This window comes from Budorcas taxicolor, chromosome 13 (genome assembly GCF_023091745.1).
Source record: "Budorcas taxicolor isolate Tak-1 chromosome 13, Takin1.1, whole genome shotgun sequence".
NCBI lineage: Eukaryota > Metazoa > Chordata > Mammalia > Artiodactyla > Bovidae > Budorcas > Budorcas taxicolor.
In genome coordinates, this window is record NC_068922.1 from 36,146,086 (window position 1) to 36,163,184 (window position 17,099).

A 17,099-nucleotide genomic window follows, 5' to 3' on the forward strand; every position below is an offset into this window, starting at 1 on the left:
GTTTCACAGGACAGGACAATTCTTACTGCCTTTTTTTTTTTTTTTTTTGGTCAAATTTGCTGAAATTTGTGTGTTTTAAGTCTAGCAATTCTCAAGAGATTAGTGTTGATCTGTGGCATTTTCCTAGTTTTACATTTAAAGAATGCTTTATTGTGTGTGTTGTTTTAATTTTTTTCTTTTAGTTTTTGTATTATTGCCAAGATATCTTTGTATTCTAAATAATTTTAGGTAGTTTAGTTACTCTCTTGGGATGTATTAGAAATGGCCTTGGGCTAATAATTGGTAAAGTTTATGACTTAGTGAAGCAATCATGAAAATACTCCTGTATTAAATGTTTGGAAGTTGGATAGTTATGGATTGTTTAGATTGATTTGATCTTGATAGAAGGAATAAAATACATTTCAAATAGCACCATCACTTCTTAATCAGTAAACAAATATGCCCCCCAAACAATGGATGTGTATGTTTGTATTTATTTATATTGTGGCTACTATCTCAGTTTCCTTGCTTATAAATGGAAATTATATTATCTATTGACAAGATTTTTAAAATTAAACTTTTTAGTTTGTATTGGAGAATAGCCGATTAACAATGTTGTGATAGTTTCAGGTGGACAGCAAAGGGACTCAGCCATATATATGCATGTATCCATTCTCCCCCAAACTCCCCTCCTGCCAGGCTCCCATATAATATTGACAGAATTCCCTCTGCTACACAGTAGGACCTGCTTGATTATCCATTTAAAATGTATCAGTATGTACATGTCCTTCCCAAACTCTTGAACCATCTCTCCCCCCATCCTCCTGCCCCCTGCAACCATAACTTTGTTCTCTAAGTCTGTGAGTCTGTATCTGTTTGACAAGGTTGTTTGTTGACAGAGAGTTTCCAATAAAATAGTGAAGCTCTTAGTTCTTTTGGTAGTTATATAGGTTAGGTGAATAAATTATTAAGAAGAAGCTTAATTATCATAGCATGTGAAGGACCAAAAAGAATTGGCAGAGATGGTTGTTATTTTTAATATTAAAAGAATAAAACTAAAGTGTAAAAAATTCTTAGTTACACTAGCTGTTGAGTTTTCAGCACAAGTTGTTATTCAAAGTATGTGTCCATAATTAAGTGGCTAGGAAGCATACTGTTACCAATATCTGGTTTATAAAAACAGTGTAGCAAATAAATGGATGTTGCTAGTCTTTAAATAGCATAGTAACATTTGCTCTATTCCAAATGTTTTTCAGTAATTGCCATAAAATGTATTTTAAAATTTAGTTTTATTATGTAATTCTAGTATGCTCTCAATTTCTTACTAGATGCTGCCCCCCCTCCTTTTCTCATGCGCAGACTCAAGGTGTCCTTTGACTGACCCATTATGTTAGTTTTCAAGTAGGAAAACCTAGGATGCCTCCAGAAGGCAGGTCTCACGGGATCAGGAGCATAGTTTAAACAGCTGGAACAATCTGCTTACCCGTCTTCCAAGAGCCTCTACTGCAGGGTGGAGGAGAGCAGGCTTCTGCTTCTATACATAAATCTCGGTAGAGCAAAAGGATTTGTTTGAAAAGATTCATTTTGTGTGCTTTGATGTTATGCTCTTTTGCCTGCAGTTAATGCTGTTGGTACATGATTTAGAACTGGGTGAACGGAAAACTTGATTTTATTCTAGCGCCCAATCTTCACAGTTCTCATCTTTTGATTAAAAAAAGAAAGTGGTTGTTAAATTGCCTCGCAGTTTTAAATGCAGACAACTTGCTGATCTGATGTGAAATACACTTAAGAAGAGGCAGGTTTGGTGCTGGGGTCTGCAGCAGGTATGGCATGCCACCTTAAGATCTTGAGCTCCACTCTGAGGGGAATACTGTAGGTTGTGAGTTGTCATTGGAAGAGAACCATGATGATCCTATACTGTAACTGAAGATTTTTTTAAAAGAAAAATTTCTAAATAGAAAAGTTGATTAATAAAAACTGTGAATATGAGATTCCAAAAAGGAGTTAAGGTTAAACCAGAACAAAGTTGATATCGGGACTTCCCTGGCAGTCTGGTGGTTAAGACTCTGTGCTTTCAATGCAGGGGTTACGGGTTCAATTCCTGGTCAGGGACCTAAGATCCAACATACTGTGTGGTATGGCCAAAAAATAAAAAATAAATAAATAAAGAAGATAGATGGTACCTATTGAAGACCTTGGAAATATTATATATAAGAATGGAAATATCCTATCTAATGTGAGACCAGACAAGGACATCAGTTTCCACATTATCTAGTGAAGGTGATGGACGCACAGAGCCACATTTTGGAACTGTGTTTTTGCAAGTTTATAGACCCATGAAGCATGTTGTTTGTGCCCAAATCCCATTCCCAAATCTTATCTCCTATCCTTGTGGTTTTTCCTTTTGAAATTCCTTTACTTACTTTAAATTTTATATTATTCAGTTACATTGTGTGTATTTTTATAATCTGGATTAAGTTCATTTTAAGCCAACAAAATGTGGCTTAAAGACTTACTTAACTATTAATTTTAAAAAAGATCAGTAGTTCTCTTTCTTCAAGAAATTTTTGTTCTTATTTCACAATTGTGTTGGATTTCTAGGATAAGAATATAAAAATTTTAGTACCTTTTAAATAGCTGCCTATGTTTTTTTTTTCCCTTGCCTTTTCAAATAGTTGCATATTTGTATGGGGCAGGAGAAAAAAAGGTAGCAATCTGAATTTTATTCTTTTGGAGATTCTGAAGTATTTCAAAAAAACACAACTATTATTTCCAAGGAAAATTTCCTGTTATGATTGCATTGTTGTGTATATTTTTTGTGATTTCAGTCTTAAAGGAGTCATGGGAAAACTCAACCAGACCCTGATAACATTTAGTTACATAGTTTTAATTTCTGACGCTTGACTGTTTTGTTCATGCTGTCTTTGTTGAGGTCTCACTCTGTGCCAGACAGTATGTAGGACACCAGGGATAAGCTTTCTAATAGAGCAGGTTTAGCCCCTTGTTTTATAGGGTCTTCAGCCCCGCAGAGGACATGGTGATGCGCATTCCACGGTGGCCCACGGTCTCAGCTCTTTGATATGCAGAAGGGGCATCCCTCAATGCTGGCCTCAGAGAGGCGCTGGAGGAGGAACTGGTATTTTCAGCTAAAACTGCATGTTGAAGAAATCTTCTCTGTTCTGAGTTTGTTGAGTGTATTTTTTTTTTTAATCGTAAATGGATGTTGGATTTTTTTTTCAAATGATTCTTTCACATCTACTGTTTTGATCATATAGACTTTCTTTATCCTGTTGCTATGACAGATTACTTTATTCCTTCTGAATATTGAACCAGACTTTACATTCCTGGGAAAAATCCCACTTGGTTTTGGTATATAGTTCATGTTATCCTTGGTTGGATTTGATTTGCTAATGTTTTGCTGAGGATTTTTACATCTCTGTTCATAAGAGATATTAGTCTGTAGTTTTCCTTTCTTGTAATGTCTTTATCTGGTTTTGGTAATGCTTGGCGTATAGTTAGGAAGTATACTCTCTGCTTCTATTTTTTTACTGGAAGAATTTGTAGAATATTGGTAGGATTTTTCCCATAAATTCACCATTGAAACCATCTGGGCCTAGTGCTAGCTGTTTGGGAAGGTTTTTAACTATTGATTTCTTTAGTAGATATAAGCCTATTTAGATCATCTATTTATTTTTGTGTAGAGTTTTTGTCATTTGTATCTTTCAAGGAATTGGTGGAATCATGTAAGTTACCAAATTTGAGGGCATGGAATTGTTTATAATCTTTTATTATCTTTTTAATGTCCTTAGGATCCATAATGATGACTCTTCTTTCATTTTTGATATTATTAGGAGTTTATGCCTCATTTTCTTATAGCCTGGCTGTGGGTTCATCAGTTAATCTTTTCAAAGAACCAGCTTTTGGTTTCACGGAATTTTTTTTTTCCTGTTTCAATTTTGTTGCTTTTTGCTTGTATTTTATTCTTTCTTTCTTTTTTTCCTCCTTGGTCTTTTCCCTCTAGTTTCCTAAGGGAGAAGCTTAGAAAATTGATTTTAGTTCTGTGTTTTTTTTTTATTTTTTATTTTTTTATGTTCAATGCCATGCTTTCCCTCTAACCACTACTTCTGCATCATTCCACAAATTTTGTTAAACCATATTTTCATTTATTGCAAAATGTTTAAAAAATTTATCTTGAAACTTCTCCCTTGGCCCATGTGTACTTTAGAATTGTTGGTTAGTTCCCAAACATGTGGAGATTTTACTGCTGTCTTTCTGTTATTGATTTCTATTTTAACTCCATGTGACCTGAGAGCATATGCTATATGATTTCCATTTTGTTAAGGTGTATTATGGTTCAGAATGTGGTCTGTCTTGTTCTGTGTGAGCTTGAGAAGAATGTGTATTCTGCTGTTGTTGGATGAAGTATTTGATTAAGTTGGTTGATGGTGCTAAATACTGATTTTCGGCCTGCTGGATCTGTCAATCACTGATAAAAGAGTGTTGGAGTTTTCTAGTACAGAAGTGGCTTTGTTCATTTCTCCTTGCAATCTTATCAGTTTTGCATCATGTGTTCTGAGGCTGTCTTGTTAGATGCATGCACACTGAGGATTATGATGTTTTCTCAGAGGGTTGACTCTGTTTTCATCATGTAATACCCTCCTGTATTGCTTACAGTTTACTTTGTTCTGCTGTCCACTTTGTCTGAAACTGATGTGGGTACTGCAGCTTTCTTTTGGTTAGTGTTAGCGTGGTCTATTGGAGAAGGAAGTGGCAACCCACTCCAGTGTTCTTGCCTGGAGAATCCCAGGGATGGGGGAGCCTGGTGGGCTGCTGTCTATGGGGTCGCAAAGAGTCGGACACGACTGAAGTGACTTAGCAGCAGCAGCAGCGTGGTCTATCTTTCTCTATTTCTTTTTTTTAATCCATCTATATTTATAGATATATTTGTCACACCCAGGAGAGCTGGGTGTGTTCTATTTGTAAGATGGGTTCTTATAGACAATAGTTTCTTCCCTTTTCACTCTACTCTCATAGTCTTTGTCTTTCAATTGATATATTTAGACCATTCATATTTAGAGTGTTTGTTGATATAACTGGTTATATTTGCCATGTCTGCCACTGATTTCTGTTCATAGCACTTGTTCTTTTTTTTTTTTTTTAAATCACCCTCTCTCTTCCTACTCAGCTTTTAGGTGAACATTTTATGTGATTCCATCGATTCCTTCCTAACATATCAAATTTTTTTTAGTGCTTGCCATTATTGAGTTTGCTACATACGTTGAGAGCTGATCTAGGTCTACTCTGAAGTAACACTGTACCTTGTTGCAGCTAGTTGCAGGTGTCTTATAAAGAATATTCTTAATTCCTTTTTCTATGTCCTTTATAGCATTGCTGTCATTCATGTCACCTATCCATATACTATCATCGCCCAATGCATTGCTGTTATTATTTGAACAAAGAGTTGTCAGATCAATTAAGAGTAGGAAAAATAAAAGATTTTGTTTTACTTTTATTTACTCCTTCTCTGATGCTCTTCTTTTCTTGATGTATTTCTAGTGCCTGACCTATATCACTTTCCTTGTCTCTTAAAGAATTTCTTTTAACACTTGTTGCAAGGCAGGTCTACTGACAGCAGATTTCTTTTAAAGTTTGTGTGTTTATTTCTCCGTTACTTTCAAAGTACAGTTTCATTGGATACAGAATTCTAGAGTGGTGGTTTTTCCTTTCAACACTTGACATATTTTACTCCAGTTTCTCCTTGCTTACATAGTTTCTGATGAGGTGTCTGATGTTATTCTTGTCTTTGCCTTCTATAGGGAAGGTGTTTTTTCACTTGGAATGATTTCAATATGTTCTCTTTATTTTTGGATCTTGCAGTTTGAATATGGTGTACCAAAGGGTAGATTATTGGGCATTTATTCTGTTGGATATTTTCTGAGCTTCCTGGATCTGTGGTTTGGTGTTTCGTCATTAATTTTGGAGAATTCTCAGTCATTATTACTTTGAGTATTTCTTCTTTTTCTCTTTGTTACAGAAGATGTATGGAACGTGTCCCATAGTTCTTGGATATGGTGTTCCTTTTTAAAAATTTCATCTCATTTCTCTTTGTTTCAGCTTGGGGAATTTCCATTAACATATTTTCAGTCTTACTGATTCTTTCCTTGGCTGTGTCCAGTCTGCTGATGAGCACATCAAAAGCATCTTCGTGTCTGTTATGGTGTTCCTTGTTTCTAGCATTCGTTTTGATTCTGTCTTAGAGTTTCCATCTCTCTGCTTACATTTTCCATCTGTTCTTGCATGTGGTCCACTTTTTCCATTAGCGCTATTAGCCTATTAATCATGTGTATTTTAAATTCCCTATTTCATAGTTCCAACTTCTGTGTCAGAGTTGAGTCTTTTTCGGATCCTTGCTTTATCTCTTCAGACTGTGCTTTTATTGCCTTTTATTATGCTTTGTGATTTTCTATTGAAAGTTGGACATGATGTATTGGGTAATAGGTACTGAGGTGATTAGGCTTTACATGTGAGTTTTGCCTTTGACCTGGCTGTGTTTAATGTTTGCTGAAGCTCTCAGTACCCGAGGCTCCAGTTTCCTTAGTGTCTCTCCCTCCCCTGTTCCCTTTGTCTTTCCTTAAGAATGCTCTTGGAGTCTGTATCTTTGGCTGTCTCAGTTATAACCCAGTGTTATTTTACTGGAGCCCTTTTGGTGATGGTGAGGTCTTGGAGAGAGGAATTGTTATATAATATTCTGATTAAATGTCAGTACCTGGGATATGAGGACCTTCAAAAGCATTTCTTAGCCTTTTTTTTTTTTTTTTTTCCCTTTTTTGAGATAGGAAGGCTGGGAGATGGGGATGTGGTTAAGTTTTCTTACTGCCCTTTTCCCAGGTCAAATACAGCTCTGATAAGTAAAGCCACTCTCTTGGAGGGATAGCTCAGTTGGTAAAGAATCCACCTGCAATGCAGGAGACCTCGGTTCAATTCCTGGGTTGAGAAGATCCGCTGGAGAAGGGATAGGCTACCCACTCCAATATTGTTGGGATTCCCTTGTGGTTCAGCTGGTAAAGAATTTGCCTGCAATGCGGGAGACCTGCGTTTGATCCCTGGGTTGGGAAAATCCCCTGGAGAAGGGAAAGGCTACCCACTCCAGTATTCTGGCCTGGAGAATTTCATGGACTGTATAGAAACCCCAGACTGGAACAGACTGGGGTTTCTGACTGAAACCCCAGTACAGAAACAGACTGTACTGGGGTTGCAAGAGTCTGACATGACTGAGTGACTTTAACTTTCACTCAGAGGGAAGGGGTTTCTCAGGTGATTCTAAAGGTAAAGAACCCACCGGCCAGTGCAGGAGACGAAGAGACATGGGTTCAATTCCTGGGTTGGGAATATCCCCTGGAGGAGAGCATGGCAACCCACTCCAGTATTCTTGCCTGGAGAATCCTATGGACAGAGGAGCATGGTGGGCTACAGTCCACAGGGTCGCAAAGCAACTGAAGCAGTTTAGCATGTATGCATGCTTGGAGAGGAGAGAGCTCTTGGCCTTTGTATTGCAAAATGGTTACTTTTCTCCTTCCCCTGCTTGAAACACTAGGGGATTTTCTCCTGTTTTCACCATGAGAACTTGGTAGGGCTCTTTTTTTTTTTTTTGAGTAGAGCTCTTTGAGGAAAGTGCAAGGCTCTCCTCCAAGACCAAGTCCCTCAGACTAGTTACCTTTGCCCAGCATTAATTTGTCAAAATGACTGGTTAAGGGTTCCTGCAAGTTTCTGGCTCCAGCAGTTTCTACCCCTGCTAAGTTGATTTCAGCCGTGATTTTCCCTCCCGATTTCAGGTGACAGTTTGTCCTGCAAGTTCCTTTCCCTTCACATGTCTGAGCTGAAACCAGCCATCTTCCTTTGCCCTCTTTTTTGGCTATGATTTCATTATTGATTTGCAAGAGTTCTTTATTTTGGATAACTGCTTCTTACCAAATTATAATTGAAAATATTTAATTTCTCTTCTTAAAGATGCCCTGCAGTTTTATTTTTAATGACACACATGATGTCATGGGCAGGGTAGTTGACACGTGGAAGCTAGGTATGAGGGATAACTTAGTGGCAGTTTATTTTCCATCTCCGTATGAATGTGAATTCGTGAAGTCTTTAATGCTTGTGAAGTTAGGATTTTAAAAGTGAAAACCTTACTCTTGAGTCTGAAAATAAGTCTTGAGCAGATGCTCAGAAAGCAACCTGTGAATGAGAATGTACTTTAAAAATTTTATATCTCCAACCTGGAAACTTCAGGAAATGAAAAACCAGCTTGAAGGTAATGCTTGATCTTAATCTTCCAATAATTCCAGTTTTCTTAATCATTAGCACCATGAGACTTGCCTGGAAAGTAGTTATTTCCAGGATAATTGATATAGTCAAGCCATAAAGGAGAAAGACAGATAATTTTATTGGGTAGTGGTTTTATAATCATGCAGGCACTCCACGTTCTTCTCTTCTTTTCATCTAGAAGCAGTGGAAAGCATCGTATGGGGCTGGGGAAGGTGATATTTACACGGTAGTAAATCAGCTTCAAGGCTGAAAGGCTATTTTACAAGAAGCTTGCTGGTCCCAGCTCTTTAGAAACAAATTGTGCTGTTTTGGAGGGGAGAGGGGGGTGTGGGATTCAGAGAGAAAGCCCGCTGGGGAGGTTATGTTACTTGCCTCTGCAATCCCATTTGCCTTGGTGGGAGGAAAAGGAAAAGGCAGTCAGACACTGCGAATGATCCCCCGCCACCTGGGCTGACGGAGGGGAGAGCTGGGTGTCAGCAGCTGGTAACGCTCCTCGGCCAATCAAAGGTAATTGTTTGGCCAGCTCTGTTGGAGCCAGACGAAGTTATTTCTTACGTTATAGTTTACATTTTTTCAGGCACAGAAACATGTAAAGTCTGCGGAAGATATGAATTCCTGAGACCCTGAGTAAATTGTTGCCTTTGTAATTCACACTCTCAAAACAGAGGCCATATGTAATCCTTTTTAGAGATTTGCTCAGGACTGGGGATGGGGGGACCCAGGGGCCAGGACTGAGGGTACTTGATAGGGTTGCTTCCTCCTGCTGGGTGTGTGTTTCACATCATGGAACAGCACCTTTTGAAAGTTGCTGTGAGATTTAGATATTTATTTGAATATGCTTCGCTTTAGAGCAGTCATCTTAATTTGCATATATTCATAATTGACTAACAGGGAGTCTGTTTACTCCACACACTCATGTGGGGTATCCTACCTGATTTCAAGAGCAGTTCATTCCCTATTACTCAGCCATAGAATGGAATGAAATTGGGTCATCTGTAGAGATCTGGATGGACTTTGAGACTCATACAGAGTGAAGTAAGTCACAAAGAGAAAAATATATATTGTATGTTAACACATACATATGAAATCTAGAAAATGGTACTATGAGCCTATTTGCAGGGCAGAAATAGAGATGCTGACGTAGAGAATGAACTTGTGGACATAGCGGGGGAAGGAGAGGGTGGGATGAATTGACAGGGTAGCATTGAAATACATACATTACCTTGTGTAAAATAGATAGCCACTGGGAAACTGCTGTATAACACAGGGGACTCAGCTCAATGCTCTGTGATGACCTAGAGGGGTATGATGGAGGGGCCGTGGGAGGGAGGCTTAAGAGGGAGGGGATATATATATATTTATACATATATATATGTGCACACACACGTACATACAGTTGATTCACGTTGCTGTACAGCAGAAACTCAGAAACTAACATAACTTTATAAAGCAATTTTATTCCAATAAAATAGTAAAAAAAGGAAAGAACAATATATTCCTTAGAATGGGTAGAGGCAGGAAACCAGTAATCCTCTCACTTCCTTGTGGAGGTGATTCCTGCTATTCTCCAGTTCCAGAGAACTGGAATTTCAGTAGGAATACATGGAACTTCTCTGAATTTTCTACCTAGCAGTGGGGTTGCCGGGCAAAGTTGCGCATCCCCGTTCATTAGGTTCTGCTGAGTTGTTCTGTAGGTGTGGTTGGACATAGCCAGCAACGGAATGATTGGCTCTTGGCTCAGGGAGTTGTATGTTTGCAGTTCTGGTGCCTGGATCAGCTCTCGTTTCCATCCCAATCTCTGGACTGTGGTGGTTTTGGAGACTTCACCGTAAGGCAAGGGCGGGCATTTGTTTGTGTCCTGTTACTAGGATGCTGTTGGGCCATGAGTGTGGTCTTCCTGCTCTGAATTGGTTCTCAAAGTACATTGACTGTAGATGGTTGTGGACCCAGAGAGGAAAAGGGAGGGGCCTGTTCCTCAGGGCCCTGATGGACCTTGAGGTGGCAGGGTCACTTAGAGCTAGGTCCTCGCCTCTCTGGGCTGTGTTGGAAGGTGTGCAGGAACACACATGCTGTTCACAGGAGACTCAAGGTTGAGGTGGAATTTCACATAACAGATTTAAACATGCTTTTGTGGGCTGGCTTGGAGACCTCGCTGCCATTTTAAACTGTTTCTAGCATTGTCTTTGCGACCCCATGGACTTCAGCACGCCAGGCCTCTCTGTCCCTCACCATCTCCCAAAGTTTGCCCAAGTTCATATCCATTGCACCAGTGATGCTATCCAGCCATCTTGTCCTCTGACGCCCTCTTCTCCTTCTACCGTCAATCTTTCCCAGAATTAGGGACTTTTCCAATGAGTCCTGGACTTATGTCGTTTCTAGCATGTGTCTCCAAATCTTAAAAAAAATTAGAAGCAGAAGTAAACTTTTGGTGTAAACTCCATTTGATCTGGAGGGAGGGATTGGATAATATTCCCTGGAGTTTAGTTTGGTGCGTCAGGCACTCAGCTCATAATCATTAACTGAATGACTGGGTTCCCTATGTGGCTGAACAGGTAATTTCTAGAGGGAGGAATCTTGGAAGCTCCAGGGACAGCTTTGATTATTCAGCTTTGGGACTTTCGTCTGCCTCTTTTCCTTTTTTCTCCCACTCTTGCAGTCATTTCATTCTCCTTGTGTTGGTCTAGCTGCCTTGCGAGCAGTGCATGAATCACAGACTTTTGGGGATACTGAGGAGTGTTCCGTGTCCACTCTTGCCCTTCATGTGGACACACGTCTGCAGTAGTGGCTCAGAGCTGGGGCCCTGGAGCCACATTGCTGGGTCTCAGATCCTGGCTGTGCCAAGGACAGGTACCAACAGTAAGACGACAGTAACAGTCATAGTGTTTTACTTCACGGTGTCTCCTTTTCCTTATGTATTAAGGGGAGACAGTAGTAGTTATGAGGACTGAATGAATGAATATATGAAATATGCTTTAAATGGTCTGGTACATAAGTCGCTGTGGTTGTTATCATCTTAAACCTACATTTCTTTCTGTTTGCTATGTTCAGTGCTTATCCCAGAATTTACACTATTTTCTTTTCATCATCCCTTTGGCTACATTCTGCTTTTTTCACGATGATTGCCCAGTCTTGCCTTAATAAACTTTTGTTCTTGCCTTTTTACTTCCTTGCTCTCACTCTGTGAAATTGCAGTGGAAATTGATATAGTCTATGATTTGAAATTCTTGAAAAAGTTCTTGAGTTGGCTAAATGTGTTTTCTAACTTTTCCTTCACTTTTAAAATGTCATAGAATATTTGGGGCATGAGGAAAGGCAGAACCACAGCTTGAATACCCGCATATTCACCACACAGCATAGGAAAGGAAACACTGCAGGTTTGGTTGAAGCCTGAGTGTCCTTTCTTGTTTCTGTTTTTTTTTTTTCCTCGCCTGCCAGAGGTCACCTTATCTTGAATTTCTGTTCTGGAAAAATGCAAAATACTACTTTAAGCGTTTGAAAACTTTTTATAATTAGAATGAGAGTCAACAACTTTCTGTCTTTCGTTGTTGCTGTTGTTTAACATTTTGCTGTGTATTTTGAGATGTATTTATGGTGAATCAGATAACTCTGATTCAGTACTTTCCATGGCTATATGGCATTCTTTGACTTAATTACAAATTGTTTATTCTCCTGGTGTTGGCTGCTTACATTGAAAGGTGTCCTTCACATTCAGGATGCCTTCACTTGGAAACCAGTGTTGTCTCCTTGTCACTTTGAGCAAACCGTGAACTTGGGCAAACGTCGGGAGAGGGAGAGGGACAGGAAGGCCTGGCCTGCTGCAGTCCGTGGGGTTGCAAAGAGCTGGACACGAATGGGCGACTGAACTACAAAGAGTCCTCTGGGGCAGACAGGAGATGCTGCTCTAGAGTGGGTGCATCTCACGCTTCTTTAGGTATTACCAGGTTACTCTTCTAAGCTTGTTTCCTGTTACACTCCCACCAGCAGGAGAGTCTCCATTGCTTTATGTCTGTGTTAACGCTTGGAATTAATTTTTACCAACAGGGTCAGTTTGAAATATTGTCCGCTTATTTTAGTTTCTACTCATCTGAATACTAGAGATTGAGCTATTCCAGTTTCCTTTCTATGCCTTTTTATATATCTTTTGCTGTTGTTTCTCTCTTGTTATGTGTCTTCATCTGGCTGATTTGTGGGAACTACTTCATATATCTGGTACTGGATCTCTGTTTGTATGTGTTGTATCTTCTGGTCTCTGCTCCGTTCACTTTTTATGATAGTTTATTGCATCCAAGCATACATTTGCACAGATTCTATTTGTCTTAAATGCAGAAGACAGAGCATCTTGGACAGACCCACCACCCAGTACAAAATCCTTCGCTCGTGGGTCTAGGAGAACATAGTAGGGTGTGAGGTGTGTAGACTTCACCCAAGACTGAGGTCTGAGTTATTTTTAAATGCTGATTCTGTGACTCTTTGCACTGATCTAATATTGTAAGCATCTATGTGACGTATTTTGGCACCTACTGTAGTTATGGGTATGGTGTTCATTGAAGCCAGTCCTTTCTGGCAGGAGCTGTGCATAATCCATCCTTGCATATTCCACGTGGCTTACAGGTGATGTAGGTGTTGAGGGGAGGGTTGCTGTTGAGAGGGACTGGACACCTTCCCTTGCAGGCTTCATCCTGCCCAGTGTGGTTACCATTTATTTTACAAATACTCGAGTGCCCGCTGAGGGCATAGTGACTTTTGCTCACATCCCATGGAGTTTGTTTATGGCAATACTATGGTCCTTCATAAATAACTGATACTGTAGTTTTGTTTTTTAAATCACTTTCAATTAGAATTCAAGTTGTGGAAGTTGTGTCATCTTTATTACAGATAGATGACAGTAAAGATTTTAATCCACCTGTTTTAAAATGAAAGGTACTGTTAATATTTTTTAGATGTCAGTACAGATAGTAGGAATGAGAGGTGTTCTTTAGGGGTCATGATTTGAATATTGTGTATGGATGATTTTATTTTTCTTTCCATCTTGATATAAAATATTTAGAAAATCTGTAACATTTTCAAATGAAGTACTTTCAAAGGTTTCAAAATGTTATTTAAAATGCTCTATTGGAATTTTTAAAACCAAGACTTTAATGCAATTTTATTATTAAAAAAAACCCTCAAAGTGAAATCATAGGCTTTTGTGTATATAAAATGCAATGAATTAATTTTAAATGATTTTGCACTGAGTCACAGAAACATCTACCCTGCCATCCCTCCGTTGGTAATACTATTTGCAGGCACATGTGAGGTCACATTGGCTGTGTCCCTTGATGTGGGTGAAAGACTTGTGGAGTCAATAAAATGTGAGTGAACATGAGATGTGACTACAGCCAGGAGCCCCGAGGAGCCGGGCCGTGGTTGCCTCGTCTCTGGCCATTGCTGGTTATCGGGGGTGTGAGATACTGGGGCACCCTCCACTTGGCCTGGCAGGTGGGCATGTGAGCAGAGTCCTCAGGACTTGGAGCGTTAACGGGACCACAGGCTTCACTGTTAGAAGCCGCTAAGACTCAGGGGGTGGTTATCACCACCGGTTACCCCACTCAGACCTAACAGGGGCCTTTGCTGTGTGGTGGTACTCTATTTTTCACGTTCAGCTGGGTGATGTAGCGCTGAAGATAAATGCATGTTCACAGTGCAGCCTTCGCTTGAAGCTTGTTCCTTTAAGTGGTTGCTATTGATCTGACAGTTGTGCTATAAAAAGTTAGTGTTTGCAGGGCAGAAATAGAGACACAGACATAGAGAACAGATGTGTGGACGTGGGGCACAGTGGGATGAATTGGGAGATTAGCAATGACATGTATATATACTACCATATGTAGCTTTCCACAGCTAGTGGAAAGCTGCTGTGTAGCACAGAGGCTCAGCCCGATGCTCTGTGATAACCTAGAGGTCGGGGATGGGTCGGTGGGAGAGAGGCTCAGGATGGGGGTGGGGGGGGCGGATATATGAATATGTATGGCTGATCCACTTTGTTGTACAGTGGAAACTAACACAACATTGTAAAGCAGTTGTACTCCAATAAAAATTTTTATATGGAAATGCAAAAAGAAAATGGTTAAAAGGGTAAATATTATGCATGTTTTACCATAGTAAAGAAGATGCATAAAGAAAAAAGAAGATGCATAAAAAAGTTAGGGTTTGTTTTCTTATCAAAACTTAGTAATATTTTCTTTCTTGATACGCATGCATCTCCCTCCTAACTGCTATGGCAAGGCTTGAGGAAAGGAGACGTGCGTTTTACAGTCTCACTGGTTTTTTGTGATGTTCCCAGTGCAGTAGGGTGTGCTGGCCTGGGTCCTCCGTCTCTAACTTCATATTCTTTCTCATCATGACTACATCTATGTTATTCTCACAGTTTCTTGTTTTCTTACTAAATTTCATGAGATTGTTTTGGGTTGACATGAGGACTTTCAAGATCAAAATATAAAATGTGTGTGTACATACATACCTTCTGATAGACCTTTCCTAATTAATAAATGGCCTTTAATATATCCAGTCATGTATTTTGCATGCAATTAGTGTTTCAGTAGTGCCTTCCTTTTCTTTTATACCTGGGTAGAACAGCAGCTATACGTGATTTTTTCCCTTATTTTCATTTCTGTGTTTAGTTCAGTTAGAAGCCAAATGGAAGTGTTAACTGTCAACTTAAAAAATACACTGTATTTATGCACTCCATTTGTTCAAGTTGGTATGTTTTAGATTATGCAGGTGATAAAAATTTGATTTTCACTAGGTGATAAACTTGACTTACATCTTTGGTTTCCAATTTGAGTAAATATTTGTGTGGTCACTGTTGTGTGCATACCAAGATTCAGATCATTGCCTTGCCATGCTTTTTGATCTTCTGTCCTTCCACTAGGTGGCGCTCACTCCTTTAGGAAACCTGAGCATTCAAGGAACTTGCTGGTTGTTACTGAAGGATTACAAATAAAAAGAAGCAAAAGCAGGCCAAAGCAGTATGAAAAACATGTGAAATTTCCTTATATCCTGTAAAGAGCCATAGAACTTTGTGACAGAGGTCGTTATTATTAGTAATATATTTCCAAGGAATATATTTCCAAGTGATTTTATTACATAGGTCCTTCGTATAAAAAGTACTTAAACATTTCTCATACCTGGTGTTAGGTGGTTGGGATATGATGGCAAAAAATAGACATGGTGGTCTGTATTCTATGTGACTCTTGAAATAAATACTCAAATAATCACTTAAATAAGGGTAAATTTTATAGCCATATACAGAGAGGTTTTTGGTACTTAGAATGTGTAGGAGTGGGCGTGGTAGGAGTGTTTGCTCATGTTTGGGAAAGTTTTGCTGAAGAAGTGATTATTGAGCTAGTTAATGGTGTCTAAGGGATGCTTAAGAACTAGCTGGGTAAAAGAGTGGATTGAGGCAGGAATTTCACAACGAGCATCACTGTGTTGGGGGTTCTCTGACTGCACCCCAGTGTTGTTGAGGGATCCAGTAGGCCTTTTCAGTTTGGAGACTTTGTTCTTCAGTTCTTATGCCTTTGATAATTTCCTTTCCTCAGTTCTTTTGCATCTTTCTGGAAGTCATTTTAGCTATGTACTGGTCTTTCTTGATTAGCAGTCTGATTTTTTTTCCCTTCTGCTCTTTCTGAAAGATATCCTCAACCTTTACTTTCCATCTTTCTATTTAATTTGTAAAAAAATACGCTGTTAAAATTGTAATTCCAAATATGTTTGCGTGTGTGTCTGTGTCGCTGTTCCTTTTTCATAACATCCTAATCTTATACCGTGGGTGCACTGTAGAATTAAGAATAATTAAAACAAAACGCTCCACCTCTTATGTATTGATTGTTTATTATGTGCCACGTGCTTTTCAAAGTTTTACATACCTAGTTTAGTTCTTCGAGTAACTCTGAGAGATGTGTACTAACTAGTCTTTATCCCTATTGTGAAGATTAGAACAGTGTACTGCTTTGACTGAAGTTACACAAGCAGTTAAGTGGTGGATCTGGTCTGGAACCCGGGTTGGTTCTGTGAATTTAACATCTAGCTTTTCTGCAGACTTAAATAGACATTTCTCCAAAGAAGACATATAGATGGCCAATAAACAGATGCAGAGATGCTCAATAACACTAATTATTAGAGAAATGCAGACTGAAACCACGAAGTATCACCTCACACTAGTCAGAATGGCCATCTTCAAAAAGTCTACAGATAATAAATGCTGGAGAGAGTGTGGAGAAAGTGAAACCCTTCTACACTGTTGGTGGTAATGTAAATTGCTGCAGCTACTATGCAGAATAGTATGGCGGTACCTTTAAAAACTAAAAATAGAGCTACCATATGATCCAGCAATTCCACTGCTGGGCATCTATCTGAAAAAGACAAAAATTCTAATATGAGAAGATATCTGCGCCCCAGTTGTTCATAGCAGCACTATTTACAACAGCCTAGACATGGAAGCAACCTGAATGTCCATTGACAGATACATGGATTAAGAAGATGTAGAATATTATTGAGCCTCAAAAAAAGAATAAAATATTGCCATTTGCAGTAACATGGATGGACCTCAAGATTATCATAAGTTCAGTAAGTGAGAAAGAGAAAGACAAATAACATGTGATGTCACTTATGTGTGGAATCTAAACTATGACACACATGACCTTGTTTACACATCAGAAACAGACTCACAAACACAGAAAACAAACAGGGTAAGTGGCTAGGGGAGGAATAAATGTAGTGTTTGAAGTTAACAGAGACACACTACTATATATAAAGCAAGTAAA

The 17,099-nt window shown here is 39.1% G+C and overlaps 1 protein-coding gene across 2 annotated transcripts in view; it reads left to right on the top strand.

The window, feature by feature from the left end:
* MPP7 (MAGUK p55 scaffold protein 7) overlaps window positions 1-17,099 on the top strand; it is a 227,844-nt gene that overhangs the window by 99,559 nt on the left and 111,186 nt on the right. The window lies entirely within an intron of this gene.